The sequence below is a fragment of the Rhyacophila brunnea genome, unplaced genomic scaffold (genome assembly GCF_057557595.1).
Source record: "Rhyacophila brunnea isolate RB1 unplaced genomic scaffold, BYU_Rbru_1.0 scaffold_12, whole genome shotgun sequence".
NCBI lineage: Eukaryota > Metazoa > Arthropoda > Insecta > Trichoptera > Rhyacophilidae > Rhyacophila > Rhyacophila brunnea.
Genome location: NW_028232774.1, coordinates 23,636,547 through 23,643,184, shown reverse-complemented (window position 1 = coordinate 23,643,184; position 6,638 = coordinate 23,636,547). Strand labels below are relative to the sequence as shown.

At 31.4% G+C, this 6,638-nt stretch overlaps 1 long non-coding RNA gene across 1 annotated transcript; it reads left to right on the top strand.

Moving 5' to 3' along the window:
- Positions 1-700: 700 nt before the first annotated feature.
- Positions 701-3,885, top strand: LOC147077946 (uncharacterized). Its single transcript, XR_015072256.1, has 3 exons — positions 701-2,564; positions 2,625-3,069; positions 3,523-3,885. It is a non-coding gene; the product is annotated as an uncharacterized LOC147077946 (long non-coding RNA).
- The last annotated feature ends 2,753 nt before the right edge of the window (positions 3,886-6,638 follow it).

Sequence of the window (6,638 nt, the reverse complement as noted above, 5' to 3'; positions counted from 1 at the left end):
GATGTCTAATATACGATTCGAATACTCGGTTACATCTTCAGCAACGACTTTCATTGTATTGGGTTCACCCACCAAAACCCTTAATTGCATTAGGATTCTACGACTGTCTGTGCTGTACCAACCCTCATTACATTTGCATTATCACTGGGACGGCTATACTAAACTTCTCTTTGGCAAACTGTCATTCAAGACAAATTTAATCTATGTAATAGAATTGTAAATATCTGAAGTATTCATTATTTTTCTTGAATATGATAATCAATAATATATTGTAATTGAAACATTATGAAGAGAAGTGCCTAGATTTAAAAAAATGTTTACTGTAGTATAAGTATTGTAATTATTATAGTAATATAAAATATAAAAGACTATTTATAACTTGAATATTAATTCATAATTTGTATTAAATAGATTGATCTATACTTAAACACATTGTGATTTACTTTGTTAAGTGTGTGAATTATTTTTTTAAGCAAATGTTATTATTTTCTTTCTCTTATGCATTTGTGTGATTCTTACGCTTATAACATGAATACTACATAAATTCCTCTCACTGTTTTGTCACTGTTAAGCAACATGGTATATTGATTGTGCTAGTGAGAGTGCTTGAAGCCAAAACAGTTTTAAAAATTAATAATAATAAAGAATATATCCTCACACTGTTTTTCTTAACTCGTGAATCCCATTTTGGTCATAAATTAGATTTTTATTGAGTACAATAGTATTATTGAATTTATCTATATCTGTGTAAGATTCTTGCACCTATAACACGTCTAATCTTTTCAAAAACCATGTAATTCATCCCCATAGAATGGAAAAATTTGCAAACTTCGTACATATCAGGAATTGTTGTCATTTTGTATGAAGAGTTTAGTTTTTTTTTAAATTTTTGAATTTCAAAATCTTATTTAAAACGATTATTACAGTGAAACCCCGATTTTACATTTTTGAAAGGACAAAAACGTAAATAAAGGAGAATGTAAGTTGTTGAGCAAGTAGTATTGAAAATTAAAAAAAAAAATTATCAAAAATCATTCAAAATGGTTTGGAGCATCTTATGTTCTTTCACCTTTTGGAGAATATCCATTTTCTCTTGAACTGACAATTTTTTTTTTGATACATTTGAACAGTTGTGAAAAAATCGACAAATTAATCTACTAAAATGAATTTGCGACTACAGAAACTACACGCAAATACTGGGAAAACATGAATTCCGGGCACGTGAAAACAGGGTTTTACTGTAGACGATTTTACTGTCTCCTGAATAAAAATGTTATTTTGGATTTACGAAGTTTAGAAAATGGACCGACGATATGTTATTTGTAATAGCGACATTGCAGCATCGATACGTGATCATGAAATTTGTCTTTGCTTATGTTGTCCTGCACCTTTGACTGGTGGTTGTGTGTTTTGATCCTTTCCAACCGTCTGGCGCACGTTAACAACCTATTCGTTTACTATCATCATATTAACTGGGCGAAGAAAGAAAAAACTTTTATCATGATCATTGTTTTCGCACTTTAAATCATGAAAAATACTTTTTATCCATTTGAATTGAAAAGTGATCCACTGTTATTATTATGTTTTTGAGGATACATTTTATTATTTTTTCTACTTGCCACAATTGTAATCTGAATCACAAACACAAGCAGTAAATTTGAGAATATGTAACAATATTATGACTGCGTGGTGCACTGGTGTTTTGAATTAATTATTCAGGGAATAGATCTACCCTGGTAAATCTAGAGTCATATATACTTTAGGTAAATGTATACTTCTAACAATGTTTTTATACAAATTTCATCACAAAATGTGTTGTTCCTAGACTTTTTTGTACTGTATAGCGATAGAACATACCTCTTTTCACCGAAACTATCAATATAATTCAGCAAACTATGTATTACTGAATATGAGAAAAGAGAAATTAATATCAAAATGTATTTTTTATTTGAGAGATAAATGAAACGCCTTTGACAATTTGACTATAGTATGCATTTGTAATTTAAATAATGTAGTTGTTTCTATTATATTATGTATGAAAGTAGTGCAATGATACTTCTTTGAAGACTTTGAAGTCTCAAATGAATTAATTATGTATATATTTCGCATGTTGAAATTTTTATTATCATAATGAATCTTTTTACGAGCAGTTTTCACTCATAATATCTCATTATGAATGACAACTTACTCTATGTATTTTAGAAATGTCTTCATCAAGAATCAAAAACCATTCCGGTGGCTTGTCTCTAATAAATCACGCAGAATTATTTTGGCATTTATTCTATTGTTCTGCATTGTTTTTATATATTCACACAAGTATTGAACAATAAAATCCTGCAATGTTTTTTGAAATATATGATTGAGTTAAAAAATAATCATGTTTAAATGACGATTACCGCATTGAATGACTTTTGCTTCTCACTTTTCTGTTTATAGTGCAATATTTGTTACGGCTTTACCATGGCTAGACACCAATGGCTATGTGATCATATTGGAAAATATTTAAGGGTAACTGATTTTCTGATCGGTTTTATTAATGAACTGTTGGAATTTTATACAAGATGGCATTAATAATTGAGTCTTAAATGTGAGTAGGAGATATTACGACTCATAAACGATACAAGGCATTACATCTGTACAAAAAGCACACAACAGGTCATGGCCAATAACTGAATTAGATCTCAAAATCGCCTTTAGAGAATATTGTACACTATTGCACTCTCATCTGTTTTTAGGTTATTCTAAATCAAACCTTCCTCGTTAAGCTCTTGGAGACCCCCTACGGTTAGCCTGTTTCATTTTAGATGGCAAACGAATGATTGGTATTGAGACGGTTGTATGAATCATTTTGAGAAAGTTGTTCGCTAACGACTCTTGAATCCATAACTAATTTTTATTTATTATTTATAACACCTCCGAAAAGGTTTTTGATTCCTAACAATTCAATGGTTTCAGATTTAATGTTACCTTTGTTGCGTTAATGCTGTTATTCCTAGTCCAGACCAAGAATATCTGTACATGAACAATGTTTTCCATCCGCGATGGAATTCAAAAAAAAACACGGAGTAGGTACTGTGACACCCCCGGGGGTATGGTCCCCATTTGGGGATGTCTTTGTGTATCTGGAGACGCCCGAATCGGTATCAAAGCCAACAAATAATAAAGCGCTGATTACGAAAATAAATAATGTTAAAAGTCGGCCGGCAACATTGTCTTTGACCGTTGGAGATATGCAATGTCGCCCAAGAAAAAAAACCTTTGGGAATGATTTTTCAAGATGGCGCGCAGATCGCGACAAGCAGCAAAATCGCGAACGCGTACATTTCGCCCTCCGTAGAATTAAATTATTAAAAAATGTAACCATATAGTATAATAAACGTAAATAAACTCGCCGCTTCCATCACAATTCCGGTGCCTTAATTATCCACCTTCATCCCAAATACAGACGATAAAAAAGAAAACAAAACACAAAGTGACAGTTGAGAAAATTCAATCTCTTACCAAAATGGAGGGGAGTGATAGTACTTATTAGAATTCTTTAAATGTCCGCATGAACAGTTATGTATCATGATCTGGTCTAGGCATTATTCTATATGCCTTAATTTATTATTGTGATATACTTTATAGATATGTTTAAATGTTCTTATGATTCCATTTAGCTTTACTCATTTATGTTATTCTGAATTTGGATTAAGATCAAATGAATTTATAATTTATTACTTAATTTATATCGAAGTGATTACATCAAATAATTGGTGCGTTATCGTAATTCTTTATAATATCAATGTAACATTTATGGTGCAATGTAATCTATGTAAATAAGTTGTGCATTTTTATCATTTTGTCAATTAAATTTCAATCAATAAAAGCATTTTTGAAAATATCCTATGTTGTATTATTGTTTTAAAACATCTCAGTATTGCAAGATTCCCATAATAGTAGATATTATTGTGTGTCACATCCAGTGGTATAATGGTATAAAGTATAAACTGAGCTTGGTGGATGTAACGTACATGGCAGTGAAGGACTAGGAACCGAGAAGAGCGAAAGGAGCTGCCCTTCGGAGAAGACCTTCGTATAGCAATGGATCGACCCCGGATACCTTTTTTTTTAATCTTATTAACCCTTCGTGGAAGATCATATTTATGTTCTCTGTACACTGATATCGTCTGTGACATGGCGTTCAACAAAACATTCTACATTCAGTAATCTATAAAATAGAACATTTCCCACTGCTATTGTATGTTTACATATTGTTTTTCAATGTGTATTTCATCCAGTCCAAGGATCCAATGGATTAGGCCAGGGGTCGGCAAACCGCGGCTCTTTGCCAAATTCCCAATTCACAATTTTTATTTTTTGTCATTGATTGTACACTTATTATATTATATAATGACATTATCGCAAGACTAATTTTTCCTCCGTGATGGTTGATGCAAAACAGCGCTCGAAATGGAAAAGTTTACGAACCGGAGCGCTCGACAAATTTTCTGAAGATATATTAGTCATCAAATCGTATGTGTATTTTATAAAAATAAGTGTGTCAGATTTTCTATTCTATGGCCTATCTAGCTCAGATGGTCAACATATTTTTTCCACATGCCGGAACGCCGCTCCGGTGCGTTCCGTTCCATTTCGAGCCCTGATGCAAAAGGTATGATTGTTGTTTTAAATCCACCCATTGCAAAAGTCATAAAATTTTTCTCCATTTGATATTGAAACAAGCACTTTTGAAATACAGTTTGATTGGTGGATTTAATAATCTATGGAGAGTTATGGAGCTCTAAATTTGTAGGTCTTGCTTACCAAAATTGAGGATTTGGAGACAGAAAAATGCAATTTAATTTCACAACACAAGTGGAGCACTCTAAACTACATAAGGTAGAATGGTAGATACTACAATTTTTAATATATGGAATAGCTTTCCTAACTTATAATCGAGTCTACAGAGTATGTATGTGAACAATCATTTTCAAACATGAAGAATGTAAATAACATTTAGAGAAGTCAAATAACCGATGAGAATTTGGAGTCACGCCTGAAATTAAAAATTACAAGTTACATACCAAACATACAGAAACTCTCCAACGGAAGGAAGGTCATTGTTTACATTAGTTTTAAGGAATGCATGAAAATTGTATGTAATTCATATTCTGTAAAAATTATATTTATAATTTCAACAATAAAAACATATATTTATGTTAGTTTTATTCCAGAAATCTTCTTCACTTAATAAGTAAGCAATTGTAATATGTAATTAATTCATTTAAATATACATATGGCTCTCGAAATTGTTTTTAACCGTTGTGCCACTCATATTTGGCTCCTTTAGTCCAAGAGTTTGCCGACCCTTGGATTAGGCGAATGGCTAACAAATATTTCCCGTAAAAAACGTCTGTTAATATAACCTCCACATGGTGGATACTCTCATATACTCTGCATAGGACTGAACATGGTAATTTTCTTTTTATATATTTCTCTATCTTTATTTAATCTAAATTTCTAACTATCTATTTTTATTTAAATGAATCGCTACTTGTTTTGTGGGTTATGTTTGTTATGACATTTTTAACTTTTTAGTGTTCTATGGACTCATAAATGAAGATGTGGTAGGCAGAGGTGACGTGCGTGGGGTATATTTGTTTTAATAATCCGCGATTTGTAAAGTGGAGCGCTGAATTTGATTAATAATGGCTTATGGAATGGATATAAATGTTCAGTTTCAGTTAAACTTACCAATGAGTCCTCCTATATAGAATTTCAAAAAGTAAATAAGTCAATGAAATCGGTATTGGAAGAATCGTCGTACCTTATGGATATTTAAAAAACCGAAGCGATTACTTATGGTAGACAGGGGCGGCTCCACCTTAAGCGTTCTTGGGGACCATCCCCACATCCCTATCATGTCAAAAATACATGTCCGATATTTTTATTATTAGACATACATACTTCATTACATGATTAAAATTAATGAATTATTTGATTTATTTTATGCATCTAAACCCGTCGCTATTTTATAGAGATATTTATTATCATTATACAAATAAATAAAGAAACATTTGTAAATTATGTAATTACATTTACGAGGTGATAAAATATTTAATTAAAATAAATACCCACCACTCCGCGGTGGCACCTATGTACAAATAAAGTACGCACGCATTCTACAAAGCATGCAAACGCATTAGCGTTAGTATACGCATACCGGGGAGCGATTCAAATAACCCCAAGGTGAGTAAAAAAGGTCGGTGTATGTCGTTGTTCAAAACCGATATTGGTATAATAATTATCATTATTAATTAAGTTAATATTTTTATGCACACTTTTTAGATGTGAAAGTAACGACTCAGATTATCATATTATTTATTCTGAAAAATTACTCATTTCCCATTAATAAAATCATATTATTATAAGTAGCTTGGTACATAATGTATAATAATTATGAGGAAGTAGATAGGTGTGTATTTAATAATTAATGGCTAAACCCCACCATCTAGAAAGTCGTTGAGCCGTTACTGAATAGATGAGGAGTTAAGTGTTTGTTAATCTAATTTATTGCCATATCTAATAATATTCTCTCTCAAAAATATTCGTATTTTTCTCACTTGTTCTTCTTGTTGATAAAACAATATAATTTT